The sequence below is a fragment of the Paroedura picta genome, chromosome 13 (genome assembly GCF_049243985.1).
Source record: "Paroedura picta isolate Pp20150507F chromosome 13, Ppicta_v3.0, whole genome shotgun sequence".
NCBI lineage: Eukaryota > Metazoa > Chordata > Lepidosauria > Squamata > Gekkonidae > Paroedura > Paroedura picta.
The window spans coordinates 20,252,830-20,266,948 of record NC_135381.1 but is presented as its reverse complement, the minus strand read 5'-3'; positions in this window follow the sequence as shown (position 1 = coordinate 20,266,948).

Below are 14,119 nucleotides of genomic sequence, written 5' to 3'. Positions count from 1 at the left end.
TGATGAAACGAAGGAGGAAATTGCAGCATTTTTTTAAAAAAATGCCAGAAACCCTGTGAACCTTCTTTCAGTAGATTTTGAGTAGATGAGGGACAAACTCTGCTAAGGACAGGATATGAATACCAGCTGTTTATATTCAGGTGGATAACTGTCTAGGTCTGAAGTAGCAGAACAAAATTTGAGTCCAGTGGCACCTTGAAGACCAACAAAGTTTTCTGCAAGGTATAAGCTTTTGTGTGCGTGCACATTTGGTATCTGACAAAGTGAGCAGCTCACAAAAGCTTATACGAATAAAACTTTGTTGGTCTTAAAGGTGCCACTGGACTCAAATTTTGTTCAGCTGTTTATATTCTTACTGACCAGGTGTGTTTGGCTCCTCTGTATGGATATGGGTATTTGATTTGACCATGGTCATTCAGACCACTGACCGGTTAACAATAATTGTTTAATGATGATTTCTGATTTTAGATTACTAGTCCACTGATAGTCAAAGCCAAGCCTGGCAGAGTTAACAGATTCAAATAATCTATTTGATAGATACAGATCTAGATGCAAATGTTATTTTCGGTTCCAGTATGAATTTGCTTCCTTCCTTCCTGGCAGCAAATGGATGAAAACTGTTCTTTTAAAGATGTTGAACACACACAACCACACATTTTAATCACCCTGATGTAATATGATTATTAACAGACATTTCAAAATAACTACTTAGAATCATAGAATCACAGAATCATATTGGAAGGGGCCATACAGGCCATCTAGTACAACCCCCTGCTCAACTCAGGATCAGCCCTAAGCATCCTAAAGCATCCAAGAAAAGTGTGTATCCAACCTTTGCTTGAAGACTGCCAGTGAGGGGGAGCTCACCACCTCCTTAGGCAGCCTATTCCACTGCTGAACTACTCTGACTGTGAAAACATTTTTTCCTGATATCTAGCCTATATTGTTGTACTTGTAGTTTAAACCCATTACTGCGTGTCCTTTCCTCTGCAGCCAATGGGAACAGCATCCTGGCCTCCTCCAAATGACCTTTCAAATACTTAAAGACGGCTATCATGTCCCCTCTCAACCTCCTTTTCTCCAGGCTGAACATTCCCAAGTCCCTCAACCTATCTTCATAGGGCTTGGTCCCTTGGCCCCAGATCATCCTCGTCACTCTACTCGGTACCCTTTCAATTTTATCTAAGTCCTTCTTGAAGTGAGGCCTCCAGAACTGCAGACAGTACTCCAGGTGTGGTCTGACCAGTGCTGTATACAATGGGACTATGACATTTTGTGATTTTGATGTGATGCCCCTGTTGATACAGCCCAAAATGGCATTTGCCTTTTTTGCTGCTGCATCACACTGCCTGCTCATATTTAGTTTACAATCCACAAGTACCCCAAGGTCTCATTCACACACAGTGTTACCTAGAAGCGTATCCCCCATCCAGTAGGCATGCTTTTCATTTTTCTGACCCAGATGCAGAACTTTACACTTACCAGATGCAGAACTTTACACTTTACTTCATCTCTCTCAATAGAACAAGATTATTTTAAAGTGTTTTTAACTTTCTTGATATTTAGTCTGCAAAAAGAAAAAAAATCTGAATTCAGTACCATTAATTAATTACATTTGTACACCACCCTTCCCCTAAGACTCAGGGTGGTTCACATAGAATGTTACAGAATGATACATCAAACTCATTGATAGTAATGAATAAATTATAACAGTAACAGCAATAATAACAATAAGAGAAAGTAACATTCTAACGTAGTGAACAATCTAACAGGCCCATGGTTGGTCATATCTGTTGCATGGGTTCAAGGAAGGGAGGTTTGGGGCCCATCAGATGTTGTTTAGTTTCAGTTGACCTCAACCAAATGCCTGGTGGAGATCTTTCTTTCTTTCTTTCTTTCTTTCTTTCTTTCTTTCTTTCTTTCTTTCTTTCTTTCTTTCTTTCTTCCTTTCTTCCTTTCTTCCTTCCTTCCTTCCTTCCTTCCTTCCTTCCTTCCTTTCTTCCTTTCTTCCTTTCTTTCTTTCTTTCTTTCTTTCTTGTCTCCATTAGGTTAGAACAAGGAAATATAAGTAATATATAACACATATCACAAAGAATGGCCTAGCAGATGAAGGGACATTTGGGCATCAGTGTTGCAGTGGCTGTCAAATTTGGGGTCCTTGTTGCTGGTCTTATCCCAAAGCGTGGTGGAAGAGTTCCGTTTTGCAGGCCTTAAGGAACTGCTTGGAATGTATAGAGCGAGTCACTCTTTGGGGACTATAGACAAGTGGCCGCTCACGAGCACAGCTGAGATTTTACACTGGTTGGGACTACCTAAACAGTGAACCCTCCTTCACCCTCCCCACATCCTTTCTCTCACACATTTGACTATTCTTGCTGTCCTGGCATAATCTTAGAAGCATGCCCAACTTCATTCACATTCCTCATTTCTCTGACATGGCTGTTCGTGTTTCATTGCCTGACATCAGATACCACCTCCTTCTATAGCTGTTGTATCCACAGTTGGCCTGCAGCTGCTTTCAGAACATAAATCTTAGCAAGGCCACAATACAAAAGGAACCAGTAGTTGTTAGGTCTCTTTGAGTCTCCCGGTCTAGTCACTGAATGGCAGCTGTCCATAAATTCCAGAATTATCTAGGTGTCCAAAAACTCTCTGGCCTCCTAGCTATCATCCTCAGACTTATCTTCAAACAGAAGCACTAGAAACATGAGGCAAAATCTTAAGAGATAGCACAAGCCACATAAATAATATTAAAATTAAATAATCTTTTGGAGGGAATAGAGACTGTAAGCTAAATACGGCCACCATCTTATCGTTTTACATCACTTCTAATGCTGTAGCTTTAGCTAGATATTTTTGATGTGTTTCAAATGATTGTGTTACAGTGGTCCCCAACCTGCGGGCCGCGGCCCGGCGCCGGGCCGCAAAGGCCATGGCGCCGGGCCGCGGCTCCCTCTCCCTGCCCCCCCCCCCGCAATAAAAAACTTCCCAGGCCGCAAGCTTGCGGCCCGGGAAGCTACTTACTGCGGGAGGGCGGGGAGAGGGAATCAGGGCCGGGCCGCGCCCGCGCGGCCCGCAGGTGCGGCCCGATCCACGGGTGCGGCCCGCGGGTGCGGCCGGGCGCGGCCTGATTCACGGGCGCGGCCGGGCGCGGCTCGCGGGCGCGGCCCGATTCGCGGGTGCGGCCCGCGGGCGCGGCCGGGCGCGGCCCGATCCGCGGGCGCGGCCGGGCGCGGCTCGTGGGCGTGGCCCGCGCGGTCCCTGCGGGCGCGGCCCAATGCCCTGCCGGTCCCCAGCCTAATAAAGGTTGGGGACCACTGTGTTACAGCACTGGTGTAACACTCTTTCAAGGGACCTTGCTAAAAATCAGAATATCAATAATAAAGAAAGAGCTTTGCCCTGTAACACAGCACCAGCTCCTCTCCTTGCTTGCATTTCCCCCCCCCCCCAGTGTGAGTGCCTTCTCCTTTTCAAATATAGAAACTTCTAAATGTGCCGAATCACTTTCCCCTCTCCTTCCTAATTTCAGAGTGTTGCCCTCCTTAGCCACAGTCACAGCCTCCTTAAGTGCTTTGCTGATTGCCAGCCTGTGCCAGGTGTCCATCATTTATTTATATGCTTGGCACTGCATCTTAAAACAGACAAACAATAGATCATGCTAGACGATGTTGTAGTCATGCCAGCAAATACTGGGCTCTGGGCAAGAGGTTTGCAGCCTCTTTGGAAGGCCCGCCTCCAGGGAGACTGTCAGTACCACTGAGAGAGAGAGAGAGAGAGAGAGAGAGAGAGCGCATCTCCATCTTGGGTGCTAGAATTTGAACAGTTACAAAGATGTAATTTTATGCAATATGGACTGTGCCGGTCACTGTTGTTCCCATTCCATGGTGATCACTATAGGGCAGAGAGCACACTGAGTGTTGACAGGTTTTGCTTGTGCATCAGAGATGCAGGAATATTTGCTGGGGTGCACTGGGACCATTTCAGTGTTACTGCAGAGATGTGAAAGAAAAAAAGCTTTTTTTTTTAGCTGTTTTGCTGCGTCTGATGTGTCAAAGGGCATGTCTCTCTCCCCTAGACCATTATTTGTTGGTGGTTCCCGGTCCACAGATGGGTTGCCTGGCCTCAACAAGAACCAGGGCCTTTTTACTCCTGGCCCGAGCCTCATGGGAAAAACTGAGGCCCTGAAGAAACTTCCTTAGTTCTGCAGAGCCTGCAAGACAGAGCTCTTCTGCCAGGTCTTTGGTTGAGGCCAGAGCAAGGAAAATCCAGGGGCCCCTGGATTTAGCTACATCTATTTAATTTTTAATTAGTCCTAAACTTCTGAGGCTTTGGGTGGGAGGCTTGGTATGGGGTGGAAGGTAGAGTTTTTAGCTTGCTGCCAGATTATTGTGGGCTTTAATATTGGTTTATTTTTATATGGGCTTTTATTGTTGTTTTATTGTTGTAACCAACCATGAGACATGCTTTGTTCATTTTTAAAAGTTTTTTTTAGCAAAACGATACCTGCCTGCACCTTTGTTTTTGTTACTCCTCTTAATCCCACCATTTCATAACCTTGATCACCTCCCTCCTTCCCCTAAAAAAGTGATAACATTATAATATCATAACATTGCTGTGTAGCATTGCAAGACTTCTTCTTTTTACTCAGAAACTGTTTTAACTTGATCACCCCCCTTTAAAAAAAGCAGTCTTGCAGTCCTACACAGCAGTGTGATGATGTTATAATGTTATAACTAGGTTTTTAAAACTTACATTCAGGACACTTTGGGAGGAAAAGGGGAGGTGATCAACAGTGCAGAATGATGGGATTAAGGGGCACAAAGAAAACAAATGTGCAAGCAGGAACCTTTTTTTAAAAGGTAGATTTTTCAAAAAGGAGGGGGGAGGGGGAGGGGTAGAGAGGACAGTGATGAGGAAAGGGACATTCCAAAACAACTCAAAATGGCAGGCACAGGGGGGGGGAACTGATTTCACAGATGTTTGCATTCAGCAACCCTGAACTAGACCCCATTAGACCCTGCTTTAAAAAATGACAAGTTTTTCTGGGGATTTGTTTGTTGTGGGGCAAGTGAGGAGGCAATTTGGTTCTACCCCCAAAATGGAAAATTTCAGTGCGGAGCTGAACAAAAAGCTCCACCCTTTAAAAATGCAAATCCGAAAGATATCCCTAGTGCGGAAACGCTCAGTTAGAGTCTTTCAGGGGCTCCAGGCTTGGGATCTTCAGGGCCAAGACCTAGCCGCCTAAACTAGCTTGTTTGTCTCTATTCTGAGGCTGAATGTACCCACAACACTGACTGAAAAGAAAGCGCAGGAAGGAAATATTGCCAAGAGGGACTTGAGTATCAAGTGGAGGAGGGGAGAAAGAGTTTTTTTTCTTGTCTTCACTAAACAAAATAACAGAAAAATAAGATAACACTTAGTATTCATATAGTGGTTTATATTATTTATGACTGCTGCCCAGACTGATGTATCACGCAACACACAAAAACAAACAGATTAAAGTCAAGTACAGAATACAAATAAAAAAGTGAACAACACAATCTTTAAAGAGCAGCAACATAATTTCAAAAACTGCACAAAATCTTATAACAAAAATAGGAACAAAACTCCCCCCCATACACACACACGGAAGAACATCTGAACAGAAGAAATAATGAAATTAAAATAAAAGCCAGGCTGAAAACATAGCAGTATATAATATAATTTTTACACATATCACCTAAGTATTGCAATGATTTTGTAAAGTGGGCTATTATTGTTATCGTTATCCTTATCGTTATCCTTACTATTATGCCCATGTTACAGATTGAAAGGCTGGTGGGGGGCAGGGGAGCCTAAGGCCATGTGTTGAATGCTTGGCTGATCTGAAATATGTCGCAGGAGCTTCACAGATTAAATAGAGCAAAACAGAGGCCGATATTTTTCAGGACACTGAAAAACTCCTAGTAGTGTTTTTTCATTTATTTTTATTTGATTTGATTTATATAACATCCTCTCTCGTGGATCATGGTTGTTTACTTTGAAGTTTGTGATACAATACAAGGAAAACATCATGAATTAAAATGTATAATATTACTAACGGTATAATTTGTGAAAACAGAACATTTAACATTTAATAGTAGAAAATTGTGACTTTATAACTCTACAGCTGTGTTGTTATTGACTGCACTGTGGCTCAGCTCTTCATCTGCACGATCACTGTGGCTAGGTTTCCTGAGTCAGGTAGGGTGCTAGAAGCTTAACTTGGTGTAGGTTTGTCATGGTTCCTCTCTTCCACTTCCCTCCCTGGATCTTCTCCCACCTCCCTGGACCTCTTCCTCCCTCCATATAGCGGTATCTGCTTTTGCTTGAGGGTGTGGTATGCCAGGGTTTATTGTGCTTGCACATTTTATTCACTTAATTTTTTTCACACTTGTTTCCTGTCTGGATAGTGTTGGTTCAGCAAGGTTGGAGGAGGAGCCAACTCAGCCTGTAATAGAGGCCTGACCTGTGTTTAGTCCCTCTTCAGTCTTTTTCACAGCCTCCCCAACCCCCAAGTCCCTCTTGGGAATTTCCACAGTCCCCATCCTCCCGAGTTCCTCCTCCTGAACTTACTACTATGATATGCTCTTTTTTAGGCTTCCTTGCATCTCCCCCCCCCCCCCATAGCCCAATCTTCCCCTGTATCCCCATCATAGTTCTCTTCTCACTCCTCTACAGTTCAGTTCCACTCTGAACTTTTTGGTGGCCTTACTAGGTAAAGTTCTGCCAACCACATCCTTGGTGGGTCGCTGGTCCTTGGTGGGCTGTTGGTCATCCACACCAGCTGCTACTCCAATGGCTGCCAAGTGTGCTCAGGCTAACTCACAGCTCTGCACCTTGGATGACCAGTGGCCAGATGCAGGAGATCTGGCCGATCAGCTCATAGCCACGCTGAGTTTGGTGATAGCGGGTCCAGCACACTGTGCAGTTGGCCCCAGGCTGAGACCCCAGCCTTGAAGTGACTGCTCCTCTAAACTGGGTGAATCCTGCATGGTCTGATGGGTCAGGACTCCAAGGCTTCCTCCGTGTGATGGATGCCATACCCAGGAGGGTTACGGGGAGGCCGTATTGGTAGTCAGCCAGGTGGTGGATCTTTGACCTACTTCCTTTGTCTGCAATTCTTTTTGATAGGTTTTTAGGGAAGGCTGCGCTGAACAGAGCCCAGGGAGAGCAGAGCCGGGCCAGACCCCACTGGAGACCACATACATCACTGCCCACACACACCCCTGGCCTCCCCGCCTCCCCTCAGTGGATCGAAGGGGAAGAAAGAAGGGAAGGAAGGGAAAGATGTGAAAAGAGAGAGGAGGGAACAAAACCTAAAAACAGCCCAATGAACAGACAAAAGATGTTAATATGTGAGTTGTTTTTTCTAAAATAAAATCTCAGTATTCAGGTTAAATTGCCATGTTGGCACTTTGAGACAAATAAGTGGGTTTGGGGTTGCATTTTGGGCACTCGGTCTCTAAAAGGTTTGCCATCACTGATCTAACCTATGAGTTCAGAATCAAAAGAATCATACAACAATAAGACCCAGAACTCTTGTGGAAACTCAGAAATCCTTCAGTAATTATTATCTTCAACAAAGCACGTGTTCTGTCATTTTCATTGCTAGAATCCTCCTTCAGCAAAGTTTCTTTCCTACAGAATGGAGAATGTCTCTTTCTTTTAGATATGATCCTCAAATTCCGTAGACTTATGAGGGGGTGTGCAGCTAGATAGCAGATTCAACCACACTTGAATTTGATAAGCTGTTAACTTGTCACCTCCCACAACTTGTAACTCAAGAAATGTCTCAAAGGTGATGAGATGCAGATAAGGGGAAACGAACTGGAGGATGTGGGTTTGCTAATGGCTTGCCTTACTGTCAGCTCAACCAGAGCTCTAAAAAGAAGGGAGGATAAGACAGAATGTATGGGACCAAGTTGTTTAGGTGCTTATTTGTTTGTAGATTTATATACCCCCCTTAGTAGTATCATCTCATGGTGATTTTAAATATACGATATAAAATTCAATAAAACTAATACATTTAACAAATCTAAAAATTAAGGTAATTTAAAATAGTTCAGTTTAAAACCACAATTATCACTGTCACATAAGCAGAAGCAGTAGTATCTCGCAGCCAACTAGATTTTAAATTGGATCGGAGGGGGGAGGCAGTCCTGAGATTTAGATGTAACCTTGTTAATTAGCCTCTTAATGTTGATTAAACTCTTCTGGGAGCTTGTTCCACCAGGCTGGACCCAGGGCTGAGAAGGCCCTGCTGTGGTTGAGACCACATGGGTTTCCTTAGGGCCAGGGATCCATAACTGATCTGAAGAGCTCTCTGGGGAATGTATTCAGAGAAGCCGTCCCTCCAGTATGCAGGGCCCAGACTGCAATATGCAGGGCCCAGGCCTTAAAGGCTAAAACTCAAACCTTGAATTGGATCCAGAATTCAACCAGCAGCCAATGTGGCTGTTGCAGCACTGGTCTGATGTGGGCTTTCCATGCCATCCCGTGTGAGAACCTGGGCAGCCACATTTTGCACCAGCTTCAGTTTCCAGAGCAGTTTCAAGGAAGCCCACATAGAGCGAGGTACAGTAATCAAACCTTGAGATGATTGTTGCATGGATCACAGTGGCTAGCTGCTCTGGGGCCAGGTAGGACACTAGTAGCCTAGCCTGGTAAAGGTATGTGTACGACTTTAGCATCCTTTGTTAAGGAGGAATCAAAGATCCTAGCTGAGTGTGCAGTAACCCTGGGTAGATGCACTTCCTGATCTGGACTTTTCCTACCCATCCAAAGGACATCCATCTTTGAAGGGTTCAGTTTGAGATGGCTTGCTTTAAGCCATTCCATCACCACCACTGGACCAATGTGATTAGAGGGGCATCTGGCTGATCATCCATCAAGAGATAGAGCTGGGTGTCATCCACGTATTGTTGATACCCAAGCCCAAAGCTCTGAACTTGCTGGACGAGAGGGTGCATAAAGATGTTAAATAATGTCAGGGAGAGGACCTCCCCTTATGGAACTCCACAAGGGAGTTGGCAGTAGTGTGATTGTGCCTCCTCATAGAAACACAGAATCATAGAGTTGGAAGGGGCCTCCAGGGTCATCTGGTCCAACCCTCTGCACTATGCAGGACCCTCACAACCCTATCGCTCATCCACTGTAACCTACCACCTCCTTGAACCTTCACAGAATCAGCCTCTCTGTCAGATGGAGAACCCACCACCTCCTGAGGAAGCTTGTTCCACTGAGAAACTGCTTTGTCAGGAACTTCTTCTGGATGTTTAGATGGAATTTCTTTTGGATTTACTACCCGGAGCAGGTTCAAGGTTTTGGTTTTAACCTTAAAGGCCCTTCACAGTCTGGGCCCCAAATATCTGAGGGACCGCCTGTCACCCTATGCCCCCCCCCCAGGGCCTTGTGCTCTGCAGGTACTGACTTGTTGGTGATTCCCAGCCCTAGAGAAGCATACCTGGCCTCAACCAGGGCCAGGGCCTTTTCGGTCCTGGTTCTGATCTGATGGAATGAGCTCCCAGGTGAGTTGCGGGCCCCGCGGGAGCTCTCTTCATTCCACAGGGCCTGCAAGATAGAGCTCTTCATCTGGGTCTATAGTTGAGGCCAAGGCAGTGCGGAAGATCATTGCCCCACTTTGGGTCCCCTCTGGGTGCCCCTTCGAGTGCTAGTACTATTGTTTTCTAGCACTGGGCCATGTAACATCAATGGCCCCCTCCTAGCCCACATGATTGAATATTGGTAGGAGGGTTGGGTTAGGATTTGCCATCTGTGGTTTTTTAGTTTATTGTTGGATGTCCTGTTTTTAATGGGGTTTTATCTGGGTTTTTTGAGATGCACCATTGTAACCCACCACAAGCCTTCTTCGGGAGTGGCAGGGAATAAATCACATAATAATAATAACAACAATAACAACAACAAATATTATTGATGGTAGTGGGCAGGCGGGAGATGCCTACGAAGAGGGGGCAGTTGAATTAGGGGAAGAGAGAAGGGAGCTATAGCGCAAGCCTACCCACAACGTACTGGGATGCTTTCTGCAAAGTCTTGTCTTTCAGCAGCTCCAACCCAACTGCCTTTTATGGCTGTCTCTCTTCCTCGCCCTCATGTGCCTCCTGGGAAAAGGAAGGAAGTCTGCTGAATCATGTCAGCCAACAGAGAAGTCCATAATGACCAAAGAGAATGAAACGAGGGACATTTACCACTTCTCCATTTTATTGATTCTCAACAAGCATTTTATATATCCAATGGATGTTTATGCAAGATTATGAGCAAACATTACATGTTTGCTTTGAAACAGAACATTGCTGGGCAACTGTGTGGAGTGGTTTCAGCACAGTAATAGGAAAACAGCAGCTCTAGACAGCTGGCCTCCCAGTGAAGTATCCTAAGAACACATGAAGATGCCAGACATTGAGTAGGACCACTGATCAATTCATTTCAGGGCTGTCTGCCCTTTGCCACCACATCTTTCTGAAGCCTCAGGTAGAAAAAAAACCTTTCCCAGCACCTGCTCTTAAATATCTTTTTACAGGAGATGCCAGAGATTAAATGTGAGGCCTTGTGCATGCAAAACAGGTGATTTATTGTGCCCCCAGGCCTTTTCTTATAATCTAGTTCAGGGGTAGTCAACCTGTGGTCCTCCAGATGTTCATGAACTGTAATTCCCATGAGCACCTGCCAGCAACACCCTGTGAGGGAGGTGAGGCTGAGGGAGCCCTGATATTACTGCTGGGTCAGGACAGCCCTATGAGCTGGCCTTTTGCTAGATCTTATAGTAGTAAGAGATTAGGTTCCACAGTGCTTAAACATGACTATTCATTATATTTTTATGCTGCCTTTCAAGGTGGTATACATAGAACAGAGGGATGAGTACAGTGTATGTCATAACATCAAGTAAAAACAATAGTAAAAGTGATTTCATTCACTGAAAACAGTTTCTATAACATTTCCATATAACAATACCATATAACAGTACTATTGGTGACAACATTGCTAACTCTGATTCCAGAGGTAGATTGGTTAGGGGTTCAGTATATGAGTAGTGATTTTCTGGGGGCCCAGTAGATGCTGTTGGTTCGGTCGGCCTCAACCAAAAGCCTGGCGAAAGAGCTCCCTACAGAAGACCCTACAGAAATGTTCTACCTCTGGCAGGGCCCTGATCTCCTTTGGGAGCTCATTCCACCAGGTACGGGCCAAGACAGAGAAAACTCTGGTCCTGATTGAGGTCAGACAAACTTCTGTGGAGCCAGGGATCACCAGCCAGTTGGTGGTGGTGGAGTGTAGAGTTCTTTGGGGGGTGAAGGCAGTGAGGCAGCCCCTCAGGTACACTGGGCCCAGACCACATATGGCCTTAAACTTGGCTTTGTCTTAGAGCACAACCAACACAACACTCATCTTTGCTTTCTCCAGTCACTCCCCAAAAGTATAGGAGCTAAAGAAGTCCAAACTCCACAAAAAGTACAAAACCCCTCAGACATACATGACACCTTTATTAATTAATAAATGCCCATTAAATCTTTGATTACTCATATTTCTAAGCCTCCAGTGACAGAAACAAGAACAGAGGTCAGACAAACTCATGGTCTGGCTGACATAGCAATCCTATGCAAAATTACTACAGTCCAAACTTACCCACAGAAACCAGTGAACTTGGAGTGAAGTAAATCTGCATATGATGGCATTGTACATCTGCCTTATTTTGAGCTTTGTGCAACTATATAAGGAAGAAAGCCTAAGCTGGAAGCCCAATGTTAATCTTCAGTTTTTAGTTCCATGTTTTAGTTCCATATTTTCTAACCTACTTCCTTGTTTCTGATTATTTTCCTATAATAATAATAGATACATTCATAGGATTGAAAGCTGACTTTAAAAAGAGAATTGCGAACATAACGGTACATAGCAGTTTTCCAGGACGGTACAGAGTTTGTGGTTTCCAAAGTGTAGATGCAGTTATCAATAAAATTTGATGGGCTGAAAGATACCATCACTCAACTGTCCATGACCCAAGGTTTTTCAAGACTATGAAAACCATGAAGAAGAATTCCATCTTGCAATTTGTTTTCCCCAAACTGAAACAGCACATTTTTGTGGAGACCATGAATTTCCTTTCACATTTCATTTGATTTTCCATATATCAATCTTATTTCATTTGCAAGCTCTTAATATTAATGTATCTCTGTGGCTGGTTCCACATGACGGCAGCTGCATTGGGCCACCGCCGGTGGATTGCAGTAGAGCAGCATGCTCCACGGGAGTCTGTGTCCAAACACGTGGTGTGCCGCTGAAATGTGTCCCCTTGGGAAACAAAACAGCAGTAGCTTAGTTCCGCTCTGTGGGGATCTTTATTTTGCAGGCAATCCCACCTTCCTGCAATGGGAAAATAAATGCCCCGGTCTACTCTGCAGCGTAGTGCCACAAAGCTAACTGGGGCATTGTTTGCTCCCTCTGAACTATTGTAGGACAGAGAGGACCCAGGCCAAGAAGGCCAGGCTCTTCCCTGTCCACACCGGACTGCCGTGGGGCAGGCCCTGGTGGCCCTCGCAGGAAATTTCTGTGTTCCCTTAGCCCAGAGCATGTGGAGCCTAATCTGCACCAAGTCTGGGCGAATAGCAGTCTGGCGGCAACATCATGTGGAAACAGGGACTTGCCCTGCCTGCATATGGGTGCGCTCTGGGCCTATGCAGAATCAGCCTGTGTTTGGCTCACAGTCACACTGCATCAGAGAGCCAGCTTGGTATTGTGGTTAAATGAGGGGACTTCTAACCTGGTGAACCATGTGTGATTCCTTGATCCTCCACATGCAGCCAGCTGGGTGACCTTGGGCTGGCAACCGTACATGCATTATGTCCCAAAACTACAATGTGCTTTTTGTCCCAGCACTAAAGACCAACCACTTTCTCCTGGATGGATAACACAAAAGAGCCAGCAAAATTGGTGTGTGAATTTTGGTCAGTCTAACTACTGTTTTCCGAACACAATTCTGAACGGTTTTATAGTTTAAAAACTCTACTCCCCTTTTCTTTTGAATAGTCTGTGTTGGCTTGAAAATAGCTAGCTGAAACAATGTACTCTAAATATTTGTTTGATTTCCATTGGAATAAGCCATTCTAATTCTATAAAGAGCAGGAATTATTAAATTCAATGTAAACTAGACAGCCAAGCATTATATTTGAAATATTTATCTGGACCATTTCCATTAAAAAAATCCAAACTAATGCTGGCTTTAGGGGAGGAAATACTTTTGGCAGGGGCTTTTTAAATTAAAGACTCTGTCTGAGGCTGACCCTGTACATTCATTCTTGTTGCCTATTTGAAGCATCTTTCCCTGTAGCAGCTGCAGCTGCATTAAATAAACAGCTGAGTTTAAATTGTCATCCACTGTGCTACACTGATGAAAATGGGAGAAGGTGGTACCAGGCAGGCCTGTTGGGAAGTACGGCCTCCATAAGAGGGGCTTGATCAGAGCAAACTCAGCTTTCTTCTTCTGACCAGTGGCCAGTTGAGTGCCATTGAAAGCACCCAAGTAGTGCTTGAAAAAGGATGTGGCCCCCTCTAATTTACACTCTCAAGAGTATCCTTGATAGGGAGCCAACCCTCTCCTGAAAGCAATTAGTAGTCAGGCCAAGTCAGTAGAAAGAAGGCAACACAAACCCTCTCATAAGCCCTCAGTGTTGTCAACTTTGACAGCTGAGTAGCCAAGACAAGTATGATAAACGCTCTTGGGTGTGGTGGATTTCTTCTTCCTAGGGGTAGAGCTTTTTGCAAAGAAAAGTTGGAACTGCAGAGTGACGAAATTGCAGTTCAGATGCATACAGGTGGCACTACAGCCCACCTGTGCAGTTCTGACCGAGCAGTGATATCAGGGCTCTCTCAGCCTCACCCACCCCACAGGGTGTCTGTTGTGGGGAGAGGAATAGGAAGGCGACTGTAAGCCGCTTTGAGACTCCTTCGGGTAGGGAAAAGTGGCATATAAGAACCAACTCTTCTTCTTCTTCTTCTGCCAGCAACTTCTTGGCCAGATTAATAGGTACATTTTATGAAGTTTTGGAGTTTTAGAGTACCCCAGTGAACCTTTCGCCATCATTTTTATATC